Source organism: Apteryx mantelli, chromosome 15 (assembly GCF_036417845.1).
Source record: "Apteryx mantelli isolate bAptMan1 chromosome 15, bAptMan1.hap1, whole genome shotgun sequence".
Taxonomy (NCBI): Eukaryota; Metazoa; Chordata; class Aves; order Apterygiformes; family Apterygidae; genus Apteryx; species Apteryx mantelli.
Window position 1 is genome coordinate 11,505,966 of NC_089992.1, and position 23,183 is coordinate 11,529,148.

General features: G+C 39.0%; 1 protein-coding gene across 1 annotated transcript in view; it reads right to left on the reverse strand.

Moving 5' to 3' along the window:
- Nucleotides 1-23,183, reverse strand: part of ADAMTSL3 (ADAMTS like 3) — a 199,680-nt gene that overhangs the window by 173,781 nt on the left and 2,716 nt on the right. The window lies entirely within an intron of this gene.

Consider the following 23,183-nt stretch of genomic DNA (forward strand, 5'->3'; position numbering starts at 1 on the left):
TTTTCGTTTAAAAACCCAGCTTGAATATCAACTCTGCTTCGTATTTCCATAAGAAATATGAACCCCAGATTTTTCCTTCCTTCAGTGAAGCTGCTTCTAAACTCTGTTAGGCAGACTCTGCCATCTTTCTGAAGGATTGGTCTGACGTGCCTAGCACTTGCTTTTAAACGATCTGCACTAGTGGATTGAAGTTGCTCCCAGTGATACCAGTGGCAAAGTTCCCAGTGCCTCCCTTCTTACAGAAGCAGGGCCTAAATACAAATGCATCTGCAGCAGAACAACATCCTTTGCAATAAATTGCTAACTATCACAGCTGTGAATGACACCAGTTATTCAGTGCCCTTTAGCTTTGCATAAATAAGAGCCAAGGTGAAAAATACAGCACTCGTAGAAGAGATGATCCTGGAGAAGTTCACTTCCACTTGTTGTCAGAAAATTAGTGACTGCGCATCAGATTCTGCTTTCAAAATACGCAGTGTCCAGTTGTTTCCCCGAGTCTTCAGTTTAGCCTTGGGGGAATGGGCACAACAATATTTATAGCCAATGTAAAAGCAATTTTATACTATATGGATAAAACATACTATAAAACCTGGGTATTACTATTACCATTGAGAGTAGTTTCACATATGAAAAGGTGTCCAGCAAACCTATTCTTAAGAACAAGAGAACAGGCTTGCAAAGATGTGGATTTACCAGGAGAGAAAACTGGATAACAAGAAATAAAACAACTGGAATTTTAATCCCTTCCCCGATTCCCTGCCACCATGGTGACACAACTTGTATTCCCAGCACAGCACGATGTCCACTTTCTGGCTCTGTACAGATGCCATATGCAGGTGGTGCTGGCGTGGCAGCCGTGGGCAGGGGAGGCTGCAGGGCTGGCAGCACGGCGAGGAGGGACTGTCCCCAGCATCAAACCTGACATCCAGAAAAGGGATGAAGGAAAAGGAGTTCATTCTCGGACCTGTATCTCCCATACGTGCAGCTTGACTGCTCTCCTATCATATTTTTATGTTTCCTTCTATTGAAAGGATACTTGTTTTATATAAATATCTTCAACAATTTGTCTTAAAGTACAGTCTTATTGTAATGTGACTTGCTAACAACAGGTTTGAATGGTAAAGGAAAATCCTACCAGGACACTCCCTGGGACTTCCCCTCCTCCAAATACTGATGTTTTACCAAAGTCTCTTGATGCAATGCACCTCTACTCTTGAAATGCTGGAAGGGAGAAAGCATCTTTTTTAAAATCTAGAATTGAGACAGAAAATGCTATTTCATTAAAGCCATCTTTTAAGAAGTCTTGCAAGCAAGTCTTTTAAAGAGATTTTTATCCCTTCTTTCACCATATGTTCGACTCTATTCCAGATAAAACTCACCTTTTATTACTTATTTAGTAACCTAATAATTGGCAAGATTCTCGTCATGAATCAAATTCTTTCAGCATTACAGGAGCTTGTTCTCATGTAACCCAGTATTCATTTTATATGTGCTGAAGGCTTCTAAGGATTCTTATGGTCTCCATATTAAAAACACGCAACACAAAATACTTTGTCAGTGTCCTTGGCAAAAATAATAATAATAATAATAATAACAACAACAACAACAACCATTTATATTTTTTAAAGTTTTGTTAACATGTCCTTTATCATAAACACTCTGTGATGAAAGAATTTTTTCTTGCTAAGCTGACAAGCTGCTTATGATTGAATGTATTCATTTGCAGAAAACAGACAATCGTGTTTGTTTATCTCTGGACGCATGATTGCAGCCTGCCCCGTGACATACTGAAGGAAACTGGAAGCATAATCCTTGAGGAACAGCAGATTTATTTACAAAAGCCAAGAAAGAAACAACATTTAGGTTATGGACGATCACTGTCAGAAGCAGTGGAATAAAGCCCAACAAATGAATATGCTTGCTGAAGACATTCACATTGCTTAAGGAATAAAAGAGAGAACAAAATAAAACAAGAGAAAGGATATGATGCAATTCCTTCATCAAGTGGTAGGAGCCTCTACCATGGAGAGGATAAGCAGGCCCAAGCAAAGCCTGATAGCTTTGGCAGGCCATGCATCAACCCAGATCTTGGGGTTATCCAAGAACAGGAGCAAAAACTTTGATGACCGTGGGCCGCATGAAATGAATGAGCGGTTGTGACAGGCTATGGGCTGCAGATGCCTAATTCTTCTCTAGTGAAATAAGTAGCACAAAACAACAAGCTTGAGAAGGGCAACCTCACCCCTTTCTAACAGATTACTTGCTTCTCACCTCCTTCCCCAGTATCCAGACTAGATAACTGCTCTAATGATGCTAAAGGAAGGGAAGAAAAAAGCTGCAAATGCTCCCAGGTAACCAAAAGGGTTAGATTCAAGTGGGAAGCCTCCTAAAAACTAACACAGAGCAAGCATCTGGGGCAGGTAAAGCTTTATGGTACCATCCTGTAAGCAATCCTGCACAGCCCTTGCATAACGCCCCCGTTTTCGTACGGCCGTGGAGCTATGGCCATGCCGACCTGGCTGCGGGACTCGGGAGCAGCCGCCTCAGCTAGGCGGCACCAGCCCCTCTCCAGGCAGGCTTAAGCCCAACAAGGAAGTTAATGCAAGCAGCGAGCCAGTCACATTTTTGTATTGTGAGAACCTCGCACGTTGTGGGGTACTACAAAATTTGTTAGCTGTTATCAGATAAATGTGCTCATGATGAGAGAAACTCTATAGAATTTCACCCAATACTTAGTTCCTATACAGTATATTATACCAAGTTAGAAAGAATACTTAATTCTTATATACTACGGTATTATAATACCATTCACAGAGAGATCTCCTATAACTCAAAGATGTCATTATCCTCATTTTACAATGGCTACTCTCAGGAGAGTCTGGCGAAGAACGACACAGGACCCCTGACTCAGATTTTCCTGATTCTTTTTAATTTAAATTATAACCTTAATGTTATTAATGTTATGTTATGTTAGTGTGATTATTTGTATTTAATCTCCTTTCGTGTTTTTTTCTTTAATAGTAATATAATTTGAACTGACATAGTAACATGCTTTTCATATACTTCAGTTGAAATTGTGCCTAAGGGCAGTGAAATTCTCATCCATAAGCTGCATAAGGAAAAAACCTCTGGCGCTCAGAAGCCAAACACCTGCTAGAACTAGTGGCGGATCCAGATTTTTAAGAGAATTCCTGTTGCATAATGAAAGCACAAAGGAGGGAAACGTGTGGGGCAGTGGAATGGTATTAAAACCACTGCTCTTGAGCGGGGGGGGGGAATCCTAAACAACTATATACTTCAGAGCTAAAGAGTGAAGATATTAAATAGAGATGTTCACAACTGCAAATATAGATAGCTTTTGTAATGTGGGGAAGGCTGAACAGTGACTCCTTATACATCCCAGGGTATTGCCAGGCCTTTCATTGCTAACGACAGTTCTCTCCCTGCCCTCAATATCAGTAAGTCTGCTTCCAATTCAGGTGGCAGGGAAAAATCAGCAAATATTGCAGCCAGAAAAAGCCTGTCCTAGCACTAGTGATTTTTCACCACACTGTGCATGCAATGTTGTCATCAGCAACAGCATGGTGTTTGTCATGAACTGAACAGATAGATGAAGTGTATGAATTTGTTCTGCTACAGTGAATGACTAGAAGTTCTGATACCAGAAATGGACCTGGAAACACAGACAAATCCTCAGTCACCAAGAACTGGAATATTTTTGCAAAAAAATACATCTTTGCCACAACTCTCTCCCCTATGTTGGAAATCAAATAGCCCAAAACTCAAGTAGGAGAGCCAAAAAAGCATGCAACTAAGCAACACTAACAGATTTGGAAGATAAGTTTCTAACAATCAATATCTACAATCAAAAAATTTCTCAAAGAATGAGACTCTCCAAGTTTCTTGTAAATACCATATAAGCAGATATCGTCCATGCTGCAATCAAGAAAGTCACACTGTAGGAAGGATAAGGTGACAAGATTCCCATTCAGGGTCAAGTGAAAACAGTTTACTGCAGGATACTTATATAAATATCCTTCTAGAAAAGAACATGCTTCTGGCATGCACACAAAGGTCACGTTGCTATACTAAAATAACTAAATCTGAAATAACACGAGACACAAGAACAGTCTTTGCTGATCAGCACTATTTGCTGACCTACTTCAGGGACTTCCACCAAGAATAAATATACACAGATAAGGCTATGAAAAGGCTTGTGCATGCATAGATTAACAGAGCAAAATCACTCAACCAACCTCAAAAACCTGACCTGAGCGGCGCCAGAGTTTCCCGCGCACGTTCCAAGGGCACCGCTGTCACCTCCTGCGTGGCACAGGCACAGACCCAAATGAGGAAGTTTCAGCAGCAGGTTCTCACTTTTTTAAAGTGGGAAATGTTTTCAAAAAGACATTCAGTCACAGTTTAGAGGCTAGCAAGCAACTGCAAATATATCAAATATATCAATACTTTCCATTTTTAATGATCTTCATTGTTTTAATTCTGCATATTATTTTTGTTCTGAACCTGCCTAGCTTCTGCTCCAGGCCTTTGGACAGGCTTTTTTCTGCTGTATTATACCATCCTTTATTATCAGAAATAATTTTCTCCCTTTTCCTCAAACAAAATGGGGAAGGGCAATTCAGGTGGTGTGCACAGCACCTAACAGCACCTGTTAATGGCCAGAGGCTTAAAAAACACCCTCCTGGTACTGCCTTCCTGTAGAAGGAGAGGGCTTGGGCTAAAGCTATTCTTCCTCAGCAGGGCACCAAAAGTCCCTGCTACCATCTTGTCAACATGATCTCCAAAGAGGGAGGTCCCAAAATTCCAGGTGCAAAAACCAACCACCCCAAATAAAATAGTGTAAATAATCAAAACTGTTTTCCTCCTTGTTACTTCTAGCAGATGAGTCCATCCTCACCTGAAAGAAATTAGACTATAGAGAATGTCCCAGCCAGATGTTCACTCATTTTAACTTTTTGATTTACAATAGCTCAGCACATGAATGTGTTTAACACATGGAAAGGAAAACCTGAGTTTTCCACCGTTAATTTTCCACCACTTCTGATAATTTTACTGATATTAACCCAGTTCTTTGTCTGCCCTTCCTTCTCCATTGCAATAAGTCCTTTTGCAGGGTTTATAGACTGAGCAGCCTAGCACGTTGCCTCGGCCAGCCACATTTTCACAATAAGGAAGCAGTTAAATGGTCATGGCTCTGCTGTAGGAATGTTGGTTTAAGGCTATTAATAAGGCACATGAGGTGAATGCCTTTCAGCCAAGCATCCTCCACATGTGCACACCTGTTTCAGCATGATTTTAAAGAGAAATTCCCCCCAAAAAACTGTTCACAGCACGCAACCTCTAAGTCTCAAAAACATTTCTGCAGATACTCTAGAGCTTTTAAACTTTTTGTGCTTTACTGATGTTAAGAATCACTGATGCACCAACAACCAGATGAAGCATGCTACTTTCCAGTAAGCCATTTTCCTCCCCCTAGGAAATGGCTATCTTTGTATTATTCGCTTCTCTTTCTTGCCATTTATCCCTTTGAGATTATTGCCACTGATTTCCAGTATCCTGATCATCTGCACCTGATCCGTTACTGCCACAAGTCCACTGTTCAGACACTGCCGTTCACTTGTCCAGGCATGCTTCCACACTGTGCTGCACTTAACTTTCTCAGCCTCATATTTGAAGCAAGCACAACTCTCCATTCCCTCAGTCTAGTGCTGCCAGTCTCAATACCCTAATCCATTCCCCTTCTCATTTCCTCTTAAAATCCTTTTTGGTTCTCCAAGGGTAGTTTGTCTTCCTTTCTCTCTTGCCAGTGATAGCATCTCAAGTAGGCCAAGGTTTTAACTGCCTGTTGTTTTGAGCCAGACACACTGTCCACTGTTACCAAAGCAAAGGTTGACTGGAAAAGGTCCAGAAACGAGCAAATAACAAATCGCATAAAACAGAAGCAGAAGCCCCCCAAAAGCTGAAGTCTCCAAGTGTGAAAAGACCAAATATGAAAGAGGACCTACCATTAATCTGAAGACTGCCCCTTCCTCACAATTGCTCACAGTTCATCTGCTAGCATTAACTGACAGTATTTCATGTGTACAGTTACTAACAAGCCAGTACTTAGATAACTGCTTCAGCTGTTAAAAAAAGAGCAATTAAAAGCCCACTTGACAGGCATTGCAGTCATCTGTTCATTGGCAACTGGTAAGACTAATGGTCATTAGTTTAATGACTCTTTCTTCTATGTGATGTGTACAGTAATGCTGGAGGACTGATACAGTGGAGGGGAAAGGGCTCTAACTGAGGTGAGAAAAGATAAACACAGGATCTGCTGCCGGAAAGAAAGAAATAAATCCTTGGAATGAACTGGAATTGCTGAAATATTAGAAGACACAGCTGAGCAAGTCAGACATAAAATGAAAATAGAACCTGCTAATTCAAAACAGGATGACTGCTCCAATGGGGATAGTTTCAGCACTACTACCTTATCTCCCATTTTCCATGATCAGCACAGAAACTTCATTAAGCAAAGTTTTAAAGTGATGCAGGTGATTACAGAAAGACGTGTGATGAATATGACAGAAAAAGGATGAAGAATGGAGAACACAGTAGAATGTCTGTAACTCAAAGACAAGACACTGTCTAGTGTTTTGGAGTCACAAAGAAATACAAAGCCTTCTTAAATTACTAGTTGCAGTAAAATATGGCAGAAAACCATTATTTCCAGTTGATGTTCTGGATTATGCATATTAATGCTCTGTGTTTTGTTCTTTCTAAATATTTTAAGTGCCAAATAACTTCACTATGACGGATCTTGCTAAATGCAACTTTTCACCCTCTAATGGCCTATACTTCAAATGCAATCAGTAGCAACTGTATTTAAAATATGTATCATGAAAGGAACACTAAAAGACTGGCCATATGATTACGTCCCTAGTCACCCATCTTGTATTCTCATTCAAACAGCTGATGTTAAGTGAATTGCTTCACTGTGTGCGCATTACTCTGGGAACTTGGCTACCACAGCCACAATATGGAATTTGCCAATACATACCACCTGCACACTGAGGGAACGGAAGACCTTCCTGTTGAGGAATATCTTCCCGTCCTGCGTGGGCGTGCACAAGCAGATGTGTATGTACAATGGATAGCTCCCAGGACAGATGAATTGAGACATGTCATAAGTCCTGCATTGTTTTCCAATAATATCTTTCTACGGGAAATTTAACAGAATAATTTTACTCCTTCAAAATACCACAGAGAAGCTTATGCTGGCATAGCAGAGGACTAGTAAAATAAGCTGCCTTGTTTCCATCTCTTTTCTAGCAGCCTGAAAAGTTATCACCCTCCACAATTTTTCAGCCTGCACCTGAAGTTACTGGCATTTCACTGGGCTTACTGGCTACTCAAAAGTTACACACACACACACTTGAATATTCTACTAAGTTGACTTGTAGCCAAGCTGTTCAAAAGGTCTCCTAAAGGTGTTGGAGGGACTGAATTTTGTTGTTGCTGCCGGCACAAGTCTTTAGTGCCTTTTTCTTAGAGCTAGTTTCTCATTTCGTATGCAAGCGACACACATGTTTTAGAAGGCCGTTCTTTCTTTCAGCCTCCACTGCCTCAGCAAAGTTGAAAACACCACTATTTTTTCAGGAGGAGGAGTTCATGTGTAAACAGCTTTTCAAAAGCAACTGTTATGCAGTGAATTCTAGCAGAGTTCACAATCTTGATTTGCCACTTGACCTTGTCTTTTGAAAGGCCACCATGCCTCTTGTAGGACAAGGGACACTCTGCCCGCTACTTTTCAAAACCAGCAAGGGCAAAGGCAATCGTGTGGAGTTCCAAATATGCACCTGATTTCTAACCAATTGGGCAAAACCACCTCCTTCTACATATCTGATGGTTTCTCTTTTACTACTATAGCATTTACACATGAGGTTAAATAGAATTCTTGACAGCATAGTTTAATTTTTAAAGATTTAGAGAGGGGCACTATTCCTATGGAATATTTTTGAACTATTGCTGAGCACTTTTGGATGGATCTGTGGCAATAACCTCCCCTGAATTTTCTTATCCGCAGTCAGCTCTTAGTTTGCCAGTACAAGCTAATGTGAGCTAGGAAGCCAACCCTAATATTTCAGTATCTAAAGCTTTAGCATGGTTCCAGATTCTCATATGTTTGTCTTTAGCATTCTAAGACTTTTCAAAATACAGACAGACTCCAAGAACAATGGACTGTGCAAAGGCTAGGGAAATAAATTCATCCACCCTTTTATTTAATTACACATGATTCCTTTTGCCCTATATATCCAGTACCTCAGGCTGGAGAGGTCTGTGACACCAGAAACTACTAAAGCTAGAACCTGTACAAGGTAATTTAGGGAATTTGCAAACAATGTTGCAAAATACTGTGCTGTTAATGATTTGGTTGATCTATTCTTATTTTACCTAATTATATCTCTCTTCACATTCTCCATTGCTTTACAAATCGTAAACAATAAGATAGTCTCACTCTCACAGTTAAGCCATGCTGAAGTTAAGTGCAGGAGTAATCCTGTTTTCATTGGGACTTTTTAAAGGCCTGGCTTCCTCCACGTTCTATACAGACTAAAATGTTATTATAGCAAGCCTAAACAGAGTCCAGTTCAAACAGCAAGACCCAAATATGAATCTTAACCTGTATATTTCTCTGCAAGTTTGGCTGTATTCAGAATTATCAGTCCAAAACATGTCTATTTCAGAGCCCAGTTCTTTTTGCCAAGAGAGATATTCCTTTATCCTGGTTACTGTGCAGAAAAGCCAGCCTGAGAGCCTGACTCCAGCTGCAATTATTCTGCACCTCTATACAAACTTTTTATAGTGCTTGGTGAAAAGGCTGAACGGACTCATACACATCCACACAGGGTCTGAAATTTGTTGCACTCTTGGAGAAAGCTGCCCAAAATTGATTGAATGAAATTTGTCCCTTACTTGTCCTCTTTTCCTTTCTTAGGATTAGGATGATAGATGCAGCTACTCTCCTCTTTTTTTTTTTTTTTAATGCTACTCCAGCTTTAATAACAGAGGAAGTGGTCAGCTGCAAAGTATTCTGTAAAACAATAAAACCAAAAAAGTTTAAAAGCCAAGATTACTTACTTAAATAAAATCCTCAAAAAAGCAACTGCAAACTTTAAAAGGAAGAATGGGGCAATAATAAAATCTCTACATTTCTGCAATAAGTCAAAACGCCTATGCCAAGAAGATTTAATATGGTCTCCGAATCTCAAAATAAGCCAGAGCTATTCATTCCTACCATTTACAAACACAGAATGATTCTAAATTGCCTAAAAGCCATAAGAATCCAAACCAATCACTAGCATTTTGCAGATTAATCAAACACCTCGTGAAGACTGGGAAAACATAGGGCTGTGCTGCCCTCCTATTTTGGCTCCTTCAGCCTCAAGCCAAAGATTGACGCTTATTCTAAATGAATGTGTTTCACTCTACCCTTTCCAGGGACATCGGGGGAAGGCTGGTAGGACAGGAAGGGCCTTTCTCTCCACTTCTTTACAAGGATAAAAATTACACTTAAAAGAATTCCAGTAATATTACAGGAAGCCTTGCGCTTAAATCCTCAAGTCTGCTGTGAATGGACAAATAGAAAAACAGTGTACCCCACTTAAATAAATATTCACCTACTACTACTGCTAATATTTTTCTCCTTTCATATATATGAAAAGCAGCTAATCTTGTACTATTTTTGGATTAATATTCAACGAACAAAGGAAGTTATGTACAGCACATTTTAAACAAAATCAAAATACAGAAACCAAATTCAGCTTCAGTTGAGAAATGTTTTAAAGAAATTAAAGTTAATAGAATAAACCCTTCTCTGTAAATCTCTTCTTATAACTTCCTTTAGTTAAAGATAACAACATATTGGATTTAAGTCCATATATAACATATCAAATGCTCTTTACTTTTTTTTTTTTTTTTTTTTTTTTACAGAAGATCTATTCATAGCAGCTTGTATTTGCAACATATGCAGCAAATTATACTATTAAACACTTAATCCTAATAAAGTTTAAATTTCACCCCTAACAATAAAGCTTGCACAAAGCTTGCTGTGCTTGAAATAGGACCCTAGAAATAACCTATAAAAAGTAGCAGGTAGCTAAAAAAATAATTGGACATTTGGGATGTAAAATTAGCTGTTTACATCTAAATGTTCTGATGAAGTATTAACAATAATTATGCAAAACCAGATTTTTCTCAATTAGTTGGGGGAAGTGGTTAACGGCATCATTTTCCCATCTTTTAATTTTAAAGAAAGATAGGAAGAACGATGGGGGAGAGTTCTACAAGCCAGTTTACACATGCCCTCTCTATGGCAGCTGAAGAGAACAACCCCACCAAGAGGGCCTGGCAGCTCCAGCACCTTGCAGACCAAGTTCAGCACTAACCCTTGCAGACCAACAGACGGCAGGAAAAGAACTACCGCCATGGAGCTCCTCCGCTCTGATGGCTCATACAAACGGCACACACTGTAACTGCCTGGGCAGCCACAGAACAGAGGAGTGGAGGTAGATGGGCTACACTAGTGTTTAAAAGCTGAATAGACAAAGTCTTGATGCAGATGTCTTCATAAAGAACATCAGAAGTTTCTCAAAGCAAGAGCCATCAGAATCAAGTGTGTCCCTACCTATCTAGCCCATTTCATTTCAAGCACTCCAGGTATTGTGTCTGACCAGTCTGATGTTAATTATGCCGCTCTGGAGAGGAATTTCTTCTACTTAGGCTAGCCTATCAAAACAACTAATACAAAAGACACTTTAGGCATATAATCTCACCTTTTACAAAACCAGTCATCCCACAACAAGCCCCAGTTCAGAACAGGGATTGAGCCTAGCAAGCTACACCACCCTTCAACATGAAACACCTTTCCTCATTTCTAATAGCAGCTGTTTAACCATGCTAAAACATCTGATCGTGTCCACTTTCTCAACTGAAGGTAGCACCAAAGTAAATCTATTTATACTTTTATCATACAGCAGCCCTGTATTAATATACAGGTAAGAATCTGAGAACCTAAGACAATCTCACTTCGCCTTCCTGAGAATAATTTTATATATAGCATGCATATCCATATTTACATGTAGTTTACATATACAATTAAAGTCCGCTGGTCTAAAACTTTAGCATTGAACATAGGCTTTCAATATTGCACAATACACTTAAAAAAGAGGTAACATTTTTTAGAGGTTTAAATGCTTCTTTTAAAAACCTGTTCTAGGCTTTTTCCTGCAGATAGACAAAGGCATATACACTTTGACAGGTACAAGACATAGTCCACTTTTGAATATTCAGATTTAACATAAAGGTGTGGGTCTAATTCCTAAGAATAATATAGTTGTCTAACTCCCTTTCAGACCCATGAAGCTAGTAAAAATATCACAAGGGTTTGGGTCCTTCATCACAAGGAACAGATTAAGGCAACAGGGCCTACCTGTGCCTGCCCCTCATCACTTGGCGAAATCGAGATTATAAAAATTAGCAAGCTGCTTAAGTAGCACAGAGTCATTTCACGAATGGGTTCAGAGTGGCCTGATTTTGAGAAGAGCTGGGGAAGAATTAGCAGGTGCAAGGATGTTCTACCAGGAAGCTCCTCACTCAGGAGACTGGATGGAGTTGATGACATGGGAAACTCAGGTTGCCAACTTTCTACAGAGTAACCCAGAGACATTGGGGAAAGTGAGCTGGCATTGGATTATGAAGGTTGAAGAGAGGCCAACACCTTACAGCCCATTACTGAAAGTAATTAATTGATTTTGCCAATATTACCTGAATGAGTCCTCTCAAGATGAAGGGCTAATACTACTTTTTCTTTGCTGCTAGTCTGCTTTCTCGAACTCAGCTCCCTTCTTTCATCTGGCCCATCTGGAGCTAAGGAGGCACATTACTGAGAAATTTCTCACAAAAGGCTAGCTTTGTGGAGCCAGCTATGCTATCTCCACACTTGATACAGCTTTTCTTGCAAGGAGTTCCTCAGATCTGATGCCTTTTCTCTCAGAGTAAGGTGCTGTAGAGTGTGGAGTGGAGTGCTAAGAGAAGAACCTCAATGTTAGCTTTGACTATTTTGATCCAGACATGCATGTTACTAGTTAATGTCTGCATAATTCATTCATATTTTGTGCCAGAGGAATCTCTTACTTCATGAGTTAAATTTTATTCATAGCTGAAGTTCACATTCAAAATAAGACTGGGCTATTATGGAGGCAAAGACTTATAAAAATTGAAAACTCCCTTTGAAACACATGCTTTCCAGTAAAAGCAGCTAGCAAAATGCAAAACACGGTCAACATTCCAACACCATGATGTCAATTTTCATATGCATGGACAAAACACTACATGCAGAAATCAACTCTCTATCAGATCTTCCTTATTTATGATGTGCTTGTGTTTTCTTCTTTATTTTCATTAGCAGGACTGCACCATGCAGTGGAGAGTACAACCCCTTAAAAGGTTCAAAGCAATCTTCTGAATACAGCATATCTGGCAGAAAGCCACATTAATTTTTAAAAAGTGAATTTCCATGTTCTGCTTCAGTCCTTTTGAAAAATAGCATACATGCTCCAAGGACTGGTTTTGATGTTTCCCTCTGCAGTAGTTCAGAGAAATTCCTGCCAACAGGGATGGTCTGGAACACCTGATAAAATGCTCTTCCATGACACACAATAAAAACTGACATGTAAAAAATGGAAATTGCTTCAAATTTTGCAAGGTTTATAAACAACAGGCAAATTATCTTTCTGAATATCTCTTTTTCCATAGGGATAAACACAGCCAATTTCTGAGAAAACTAACAGCTGCAGACACAGCTTTAAATGCCATCTGTCCTTAGCAGTTACACGAAGAAGAGATGAAGTGATTTGCACCACACAACAGGAAATACAACAACCAACCAGTTAGCACTAATGAGCTTCAGCCTCAGTTTGCTTCCTATGGGCAGGTCTTACTCAGGAAAAACTCCCACTGATGTCTCAGGCAAAGTGCCTACAGACTTCACTGGCAGCGTTACTCAAGTGTAGAATGTTGTACTGTGGAGCTAGAAAGCCTGAATTTTTACAAACTAAGGTCTCAGTTGTGGCACAGTAACCTAATGAAGTCTGCAGGACTCCCCAGCCTGGATCCGATTCCAGGACTGAAGTTTTAGTGTCTAGGCTGAGTCCTCATACTACCACTGAATCAATGCGAACTTTCAGCAGAAAAGGAATGCAGGGACACTCCTATATTAAAGAGGACAAGGTCTTTTCTTCAGCATCCTCGTGGGTGACTGCCATTCCCATTTGAAATAATGAAAAAAGGCTACAATCCCTACATTTTTTCCTCATTTTTAAATAGTGGCTTTTATGTGACATGTGACAGATGGCTCACTGAGGTCTTAATTCATCAAGAAAAATGAGCAATTATAAACAGATACATCACTGGTGTTTGCTCAGGGCATAATTCAAGCAAGTTCAGAAGATCAGAGCAAGACCCACAAGGGTCTTCAGGATGGTCATCTATAGAAGGAAGTTTTCCTCATGAAAAGCTTAGTGTTCCAAGTACATCTCTATTGCCCTTGCAGAAACCATGCAAGTTTTTAAAAAGTTAAAATTCAGCTCAGAAACGAAAAGCACAGATAACTTTCACTTTCAAAGTAACACTGCTCTTTAAAGCTAGGTAAAGATTTAAAAGGTTGCAAGTTAAGAACAGGTGATGCTAACAGGATATTTGAAAAGCCCATGAGACTTGCAGCATTAGGTAAAATGTATTTGCCTACTGATCTAATTGCTTACTAATTTTCAAATCTATTCCCACTGGATAAGTAATGGCATTTTAAGCCCAGCTCCTGGCATTAAAAACACATCTATAGTTTCCTCTTAGCAGAAGATAAACAGCTGCATAGTAAAAAACCATATATTAAGATGCCATTTTGGAGGTTTTCTTATGGTTTTTAATCAACCTATTGTGTTCTAAATTTAACTGAAAGAGGTAGGAAAGGGAAATGGGAAATGCATTTGGGTGCGCAGTTTCACACCAGGGTGAAGGCAAATTCTCACTCATGCAGGCAAAGTGTCTGGAGTATTTGCAACTTACTCACAGAAGGACTGATCACATGATGAAAGTGGATTTTAAGCCAAGTCTTATTTAGTAAAATATCAGAAGCCACTGCTCTATTTGTCTTGCTCAACAGCAAGGAAATAGTGGTGGTGTTTAAAAAAACAAACTCCTCCAGCAATCAGGCAGGATGACCCAAATTTACTTGCATACCTTAAAAAAGACTCTAAAACTTTAAAGTTTGAAGACGAGCCAGAAGCATATAATAAAATTGTTTGTAAAGCTAGAAATGAATAACCTGCTGTTGTAAATATAAAAAAATCCAGGCAGACACAAAGGAGCTCAGAATGTAGGTACCTATATAGGGTTTGAGCAAGCTCTTCTCTGCCCAGAATATATCATCAGACATCTGGAGCTTGGTGAATATATTTAATGTTAGTTTCTAAATGATGAGTCATGACTGACAGTACCAGAGGCTCTAACTCACAGTTCATCAGTCCTCAAGTGTGGCGCTAAGGAGCTAATGGCATAAGATGATCTTAACTGGTTCAGACCAAGGATCTGTCTAGTCCATCAGCTTCCAACAGTAGCCATACGTAGACGCCCAGAGAAATGCACGTGCAGAGCGAGTATGTATGAGCCTTCCCTGAAATACTTTTCTGGACTCCCAACCATTTTTCTGAGCCTGCTCTGGTTTGTCCATTTAGTCATACTTAGTGGCTCTTCCAAGTACTTGTGCTGTCTCCCCTTGAATCCATGTAAACTTCTTCTGTCCAGAAAAATCCTTTGGCAAGGAGTCCCAAAGTCCATTGCGGGGAGAACCACCTCCTTTTGCTTTCTTGAACTTGGCTCCCTCTCATTTAAGGACACTCGGTTCTTAAGCTGGAAGAAACAATGCAGATCTCTCTAGTCTAGCCTCTCCACCCCATTCATAAAGGGATCCAAACCACACACAGTACTCGAGTGTAGGCAAACCAAGGTATACACAGTGAGACAATGATATTCTTTGCTTTGTTCTCTTTCTTTTCATAGTATTTCCTAACATTTGATTTGCATCATTGACTACTAACAAGCTCTGAGCTGGCAGCTCCATGAAAAGACATACCTGAGAACCACTGTCCCAGAGGGAGTTTAATTATTAGTCACAGAAAGCACCTTGGATTCATACAAATAGAGCTATAAAATCAGGTCACATAAAAATGGAACCCATTCAAGCAGTCTACAGACCATACAGCATACACAACAAATCTCTCCACTGATAGATGTATTCCCTCTTCTCCTGACACAAGTGCTGATGAGATCAGTTGAAAAAAAATCCACAATATGCTGAATGCACCTGTTTCCAGCGAAAACATCATCTACCAAGCAGGCAATACTCAAGACACTATTATGCTATTTGGTTATTCTCAGACAGCATCCATGTCAGTCAACCAGGGAACAGTTCAAAACTATTTGGATATTCTCAGACAGCATCCATGTCAGTCAACCAGGGAACAGTTCAAAACTATTTGGAGACTCAAGAAAACAAAACTCCAAATGAGTAATGAGACCTTGAAAACAACCAATAAAAGACAACCCTCACGAGAGGAAGCCATATCATGTTTTAGCATATTTCATTTGTTATGCACCCAGAGAGAGCACTGAGCTTGCTTAGCTCTCTGCTTCCCCACCGCTGCTACACCAGCAAGAGCCTGCAGTAGTGGGAAAAGAAAGGAAAACTCCCACTGGAAGAAGCAAATCTGAATGCACCTGAACTGTTACTTGCACCATCCTTTCACATTTCTCCATGCCAATAGATGGCCTGGAGCATCCATAAATACAAGCAGGGAAATTGCAACAAAGCAGGGGAGATGCAGGGGGATTTTTTTTTTTTTTGGGGGGGGGGGGGGGGGTTGGAGCTAGCTAACTTGTTGCTGAATTAGCCAGCTGGGAATAAAGCCAGTTTCTGCAGCCTTCTGAGAGCTTCTGCAAGGTGCAGGCCAGGAAACATTTATTGTCAAGCAGAGCCTGAGAGAAAACAGTGCCATACTCTTAGCACTCAGTGGTCGCGCAGGTATGTCCATGTCAGCTTAATTCTACAACACTAAAAGGCAATAAACCAGGTAGCTAAAACTCCTCCCTATGTCCACACTGACTCTATAGCGCACCCCTATAGATCATTTCATATATATACACACTATAAACTATACTCTGTTCTGTTTGCATGCACTGACAAGAGACTGTATCCTGTAAGTTGTAAGGAGTTTAGATTTTTGGCAAAGCACCTGATGACAGAAAAAGCATTATATGCATACAAAAATACAAGTTTCTGCATATAAAAAATGCTCCACTTATGCTACAAAATAACATCATTAACCAGTTGGGACCTCCCACCACGACACAAATGACAACTGTTAGCATACAACAACATTCTAGTAATTACAATCATAAATGCATTTTTAATACTGTTTCACAATTTAGTTGAACTGACTTGTATTCACTGTGTTTCTAGCAGATCCAGAGGCATGACAAACTGACAATTCTTGGAAACCGCATTTCTCAAAACAAACTAAGAATACTGTTTGCATTTTCTCTCCATAATGATGTTAAACCTAATAAATATAAAATTAGAAACAGAAATAACATTGTTCCTAAACAATTTATGTAATAGGCTGTACTGGAAGGGCTATATCAGGCCACATTTTCAAAACTTGCCCTCCCTTTATATACACATGCTGCTTGTACTTGCACTTTTCAAATACTATCAGATATCTACACACCCCAGTGCTACAGCTTGCACACCAGAAACTTATTTTTCCAAAAGAGCTTTAAGGGTGAAAGTTTAGGTTTAACCTAAATACGCAGACAGATGGTTAGCCAGATTTTTGGAAGTGCCTAAGGCATCTAGGTGCCTTGTTCCCATTGGATTAATGGAAATTTAGCCTGTAATTTGTTTTTAAAAATCCAGCTAAGCACTATACCTAACAGCATTTCTGTTTAACTTAATGACTCAAGTCCTACTGAAAGTCAAAGAAACAAAGGCTCTATGTCACACAGACCCTTCTGAAAATGCTACTATATCTGCATCAAATTTATTACCCCTGTGCAGGGGACAGTGCTCAAAAAGTGAGCTCGCAGAACTGTGTGTGTTACTAGAAGTTGGACTGAAGCCATTTTGAAAACATAACCCTTAAATTTAAGGGCTCTTGACAGTCTATAGACTTCAGCTAATATCAAGAAAAAGTTTCTTCTAATGCGAAGGAAAGTTATTTAGACATGTTTTCAAAACCTTAAGGAATTATTTATCAGTGAAAATAAGGTAAGTCCAGAGGGTATATCAGAACTGCAACGCTACGCATTTTCTACGTGGGTCTTGTTCACAAGAGCAAGATTTGCTTTTCTAAGGCATTTGTGCACATTTGATGCTTCATTCTAGAGACACAGGAATGAGAGATGACAGGATTCCAGATACACTATAGCAAAAGTCGGGAGTAAAAGTAGATCAATAATTAAGGTATCTACAAATATATAAGCAAAAATCTATAAACATTCCCTTCCACCCTCAAACAACAGAAACAAAATTCTTATTCCAAAACCTGCAGGAAAATTTAAGCCTCTTTCAGAATAAGAATACAGGTAGATGATTAAATACTGGCCTTTATGATTGTTGAACCTTCAAAAGGGAATTTATCTACTGCTGAGTTGCATGCAGAAATCAAGCTAGGGCCAAATCTAGACTCACTGATTAGAGCCTGTACTTCCATCCCATCAGCTGTTTGCTTCTCCTTTCCAACTTCTATCTGCACGACCAGAAAAAAAAAAAAAAAAACTCACTTACTTGTCTCTCCGGAGTTGCCATGGCTATATCCAGTGTCCTTTCTGGAACGCTGGGCTCACTAGCAAACTGCACTTCAAAAACAAACCCACTCTTTCACCACGCACAAGCTCCCTCTGTTTTACAGAGATTCTGCATCCCACGAATTACACTGGGATTGTTCAAGACAGACTGTTTTGGACTGTACATGGCCACAAGACTTGGGCTCTATACGTGTTTGTATTGTAAAGCTATGCAAGAAGTCTTTGGGAATAAACAATACTTGAGTGTATTGTATCATAGTATGCAAATGCTGTACTTTACTGTTAAGTCAGTGGGTTGTTAAGATTTTATATAGTTGATAATACTGATGATAAACACTTATAGAGGCCCAATTATAAATCTGCTCCCCCATCACTGAAATTAATATTTGTATTACCTCATTGTAAGCCACATAATATTTAGCATTTTCTTAAACTCTACCTCCTGGATTCAGGTGAACATACAGAACTCTATTTTAATCTTAATAATAACTGCTAGCCCTAATAATTGCAGATAAACGCTCAAATGTGAGACACCTACAGGTTGAAAGAGTAGAAGCAAATAAAAGGACTCAAATTTAAAAGTATATGTTCTTTTGAAGCCAAAATCATTATTTTAAATAGCCAAATCATCATTTTTGCACAAGTGGCAAAAGGGCTTTAATATCAGTACGACCAATCACGTACATTTTCTGCAGTGCAAAGCAGGAATGGAATTTGATGCACTACAAAACTGACACCTCGGCACAGCTGATCTATATGCCCCAGTTTGGTAAGGAATAAGAAGGCTCCAGCTGCACCAGGCAGACCTTAATAATTATCAGTGACTAAGCTTTCAAGTATCTACTAAAACCAAAGATCATCCTCCAGCTATTTGTTCATTAACTTCTTTTCCAGGAAAAATTAGGAGCCACTGGTTGTTGCTCGAGATTATTTCTACACTGAGGCTTCTCTAAAAATTTTTGATTTTTGCGGCTATCTAGTTTTCAAACCAGCATTCTGCAGCTCTACGCAAAACCAATTTGAGAACCTCAGCCTGATTTTTATCGTGACTTGTCAGAAATTACCGTCACAGTAAGCACCAATACCTATGCCCAAAGATGCAGCACAGAATTCAAAATCTGGCTGGACACAGAGACTAAACCACCTTCGCCCCATTGGAGTTGGACTGGTTCAGACCATGCTTCGGCTGAATAACCAAGCTTGATTTTCCTGAGTTGTATCACTGTGAGCATTATATACAATCACCAAGATAAAAATATTTACCCAAAAAAGGAAAATAAAGAAACAAGAGGGTAAAATAACCCTTTCACTGATATTAATGGTGCTCTTGGTCATCCCCCATAGTTGACATAAATTTTCAAATCGAGTACATTTTAAAAAATAAGTATTCATACATAGTTTGTGACTTGAGTCACAAGACTGAGATTCATCACAAGTTTTCTGGCAATTCAACTCTTTTGGACTGTAAATTGGGGGCAACAGCAGTTCAGATCCTATGAGCACTGGCTGAGCAATCATTATTGGTCATAAATTCAAAGTAAGCTCAGGAACTTACATAAGTTTTCTGGTAATGCGGTCACTGAGTTACAAGCTTGTCAATAACATTGAATAAGTCAGAATACTTTCTACAGAGTCTCAAAAGTGTTATTTGTCTCCAGGAAAGGCGTTTCAGTCTTTAGACAAAGAATAAAACCACAAGCCCATTGAGGCTGATGGCAAAACTCCAGATGGGTCCAGAATTTCAGCCTGCCTACAAAAAAGTGAAACTGCTTCAGATTTAACTGTGGATTTACAAATCTCACCCTGCTTTTTTTTTTTTTTTTTTTTTTTTTTTTAAGGTTACAGAAGGTTTTAGAATCCTCACTATTGTATGGCATGTAGATCATAATCTATTTTCTGAACATCAGCATGCAATACATTCAGTGACTGTAAAACAGTATTCCAAAGGTTTTCTACAAAGATGGTCTCCAAGTCCACTATGTCATATAATGGACATCAGATTTTTGGACCAGCAAAACCTAACCTTAAAGACATTTACTATGTTGGTAGTTTTTGGCAGATCGGTTATGGCAGAATCATTTGGAATAAGATAATGTTTTCAGCATGTATATCTTCTGCATCAGAAATATCACAGATAGTTAAAAAAACATAATGCATGCAAGGACTGCAGAAACATAAATCATGGAACCAACCAACAGTTTATTCAATGAATGTGTGACCTATGAAACTTTCCTTTCCATAGAAATCCAGAGCAAATGCTTCTTAAATATCCAGACAAAGTGTGTTTGCTATCATTCTTTTTCTCAGACATTAGCAACCCTGTGTCTTTAGAGATAAAATGGACCAACTCAGAGAAGGCTTAGCTTGGACAGTAGGAACCAAAGAAAATATCAGTGTATTGCTGATTGGGAAACAATATACCAGAGAATAACTCTAAAATGAATCCATGTGTAAAATTCTTGATGATACATTTTGTCTATATGCATCTGCTAGCAATCACTTCTTGCTGCCATTGATCCATTAGTAAGGATGTACAGATATATATTCTTACATATATTTCAAAATATAACAGTATCTAGCTGAATGTTATCCCATAAGAGTTATCATATGAGGTTAAGAAAGAGACTGGTACCAGGCCGAACATCTTCCAGTTTCAAATACTAATATATAGCCATATCTGCTCAAGAGATAACTTAAACAGCATAATTGCATTTAAATACTTTTTTTTTGTTTATTAATTCACCTCCTCACCTCCTACAATATGAGAAAAATAAAGAGCCTCTTAGGTCTTTGCAGTAATTCTGTTCACATATTTACCAATAAGTACACATGAATATTTAAATCCAAAGAAAAGGATATAATTAGCTAATGTACACAAATACATATACTTTGTGGAATACAATAACCTCTTTGAATAGATTCAACATTTAAATCTTCAGAAACAACAAAATATTCCATGTTGCCACTAGTGTCTTTTTCATTTAAAATTTCTTAAGAAAAAACATACAGATGTCATTTGCTTGAATTAACCCTGGCTAAAGGCTAATGCAGTTCCCCTCACTTTAGCTGTACTGGTGGAAGTCAGAACAGTCCCCCTGCCCACAAAAGGGCGCAACCTAGGCCTGGCTCATAAGTGATCTCCTAACAAGCCAAGTTTATGCCACAGCTCTTGATCACAGAATAGATAAAATGAACAGGGAGCTCAGCAACGCCTCCCTAGTAAACTATTCACTGGGTTATCCTACAAAATTGAAGTGATCTACTAGTAGAGAGACTAATCTGCCCATGACAAAATGATCTTGTCATAAACTTGAGACACAGCATGCCTATAAGTGCAGAGCCTAGCTAAACACTGTACAGAGCTTTTGACCATGTTACTCAAGAATCAGAAAGAGCTCCTGTAACCAAAGTTAACTTTCATTTCTTCTCAGTAACAGCTACCTCTTTTTCACAACTTCTCATGTTAAAGTTTTTCTTGTGTTACATTCATACCACACTTCCACCACATTCTTCCAAAATGGTCATTATTTTATTCTGTACCTGCCTCCAGCAGGATGAAATTAATCAATTGCACATAGGCGACATGGCATAGACTTGTGACCTTGCCCAGCATCCAATTGTTTCTAATTGATTAGCTCCAGACATAAGCACTTTAATAGCCAAAAACAACACAAGTGGAAGCTATGGTACAATATTAGGGTAGAATGACTGTGTGTGGTCCATATAGTATGGCCCCAAGCAACCAATTAAAGAATTAACGGTTATTGGATACCAAAAATGTTATGTTAAATACTATAAAATATCTTTAATGTGACTAGAATTGTGATAAAACACCTAAATTTTAGGAGCAGAAGGACCTCCTACAAGATCGGGGTTAAGTGCTAACGACTCAAATATGCCAGCTAGATTAGCTTTTATTTAAAAGGACAAATCAAGACCAAAAAACTTGACCTAGATTGAAATGCTCATGAAGCTACCTATAATAGCCTATTGATTACTCCAATGTGTTTGGGTTGTTTTTATTACAAGAAGACAAGTGAAGCTCTGCCAAACCGTTTGTGGAGAAGATGAAACTATGCCACTACTGGTTCCAGTTCTAAAATGAAAGCAATATGAAAAAAAAATTATAGAAGAAAAACATTATAAAAGAGAAAAAGTTGGTCTCCTCATAACCAAAAGGCCCAAACACAAAGCTGACATTTCCCTTCCCTGCACTTCTATTCGCATCTTACTCAGAACTATTAAGTGAACTTTACGTACCACTTTCTGAGTGTTTTATAGGGCAGGTTATTACAAAGTCACTCAACTGCTTACACACAAAAATACAAGAACAAGCACAGCAAACCAGTAACATTTTGTTCTTACAGAAGAAACAAGCAAATACAAAAAGCAAGGAAGAGTCCACTGCTCTCCCATCAGCATGGACATGCACTGAATGCACTATGTTTTACTGCACAGTTAATAACAATCTAATAATTCTGACTTAGGTGGCAAGACCGTTACTCATAAAAAGTCACAATGATACCAGGTAACCAGTGTACTTTCAAGACCAGCTAGTATAGACCAGGTATAATACAGATATGGGAGGTGTTCATCAACAGTTATCCTACCCATCAAATGGCTCATAGCACACACTGCACTCAACAGTGCTACTGAGGATGGGCTGGAGCCCCATTTCCCCTCCCTTAAATCCCCAAAAGCACCCCAAATGGATCATCGCTTACTGAGCTGTCCAGTCTCTCCAGTACAGTCTCCCTGTTTCTTCATATTACTTTTGAATTTACTTTTGTCTGCTGCATTATACTTAGATTAAACACTCTTCAGGATGTATGTTTACATAATACCCAACACAACAGGCTCCAGTTTGAAACCACTGCTCCTCAGCAAGGCTATAGCACACACAGTACGTAACGTTAAGGTCAACAGTGTCACTGATTTTATTCAAAACCAAGATTTCACTTATTTGTCAAAAACTGCTACACTAAAGTTTTCAGAAACTGATACTATTCATTTCAAAAAGAGTTCTTCAGTTTACTCAGATGTCCTTTTCTAAAGTTTTCTTGATTTGAAATGTCCTGTACTGTGGGAACCATCAGTATAGAGGATGACATACTAAAACAACATCTCTGCTGCATGCCAGCACACCATATTTCTTGAAATACTCACTTCTTGGAACCAATCAGGCTCATGCGTCAGCAATAGATCAATTGGCAGCTATGGCTTTCCTCCATGGATCCTGAATACATTGAACACTTGAAGCA